The sequence below is a fragment of the Elephantulus edwardii genome, unplaced genomic scaffold, assembly GCF_000299155.1.
Source record: "Elephantulus edwardii isolate Elephantulus edwardi_28Jun2011 unplaced genomic scaffold, EleEdw1.0 scaffold00330, whole genome shotgun sequence".
Taxonomy (NCBI): Eukaryota; Metazoa; Chordata; class Mammalia; order Macroscelidea; family Macroscelididae; genus Elephantulus; species Elephantulus edwardii.
Window position 1 is genome coordinate 2,468,104 of NW_006400080.1, and position 510 is coordinate 2,468,613.

At 37.1% G+C, this 510-nt stretch overlaps 1 pseudogene; it reads right to left on the reverse strand.

Annotated features, from left to right (window-relative positions):
* The window catches only part of LOC102862816, a 2,049-nt pseudogene extending 1,540 nt beyond the window's left edge, over positions 1-509 (reverse strand).
* Between the last annotated feature and the right edge of the window lies 1 nt (position 510).

Sequence of the window (510 nt, forward strand, 5' to 3'; positions counted from 1 at the left end):
ATCCAGTGGTTTGAGACCCTGAAACTTGATGAATTTTCTAACATACATCTTTTCTCCATTCTGAGTTGTATAACTGACAGCACACACCAATAGGTATGTTCCAATTTCCGTTACTTCATGGCATATGACGTGACGTCATCAGTACAAAAATCAGGTTTACGTTCAGCAACAGCAGCATTCGAGGCTTAAAGATTTAAAGGCTAAGAACTTCTACCAATATATCTGTTACAACTTGGCTGCTATCATTATGAAGGCTGATATAACTGGAAAAAGTCTCACTCAAAAACGTATTCCGAAAATTCTGTGGTAAAGTCAACATTTTTCTCAGCATTAAAATTTCTGCACCATTTACAGTTGAGGGATCATCTTTCATGAGTTGGCTAAAGAGATCTCCAGGTAAATCTTTTTCTTCACTACGTTACTGTAATATAGGTAAATCAAGTAGGCTTCATCAAATGCATCACTTTCAACGCCAGCACATGTTCTTGTTTAGGGGGATTAAATTCCATC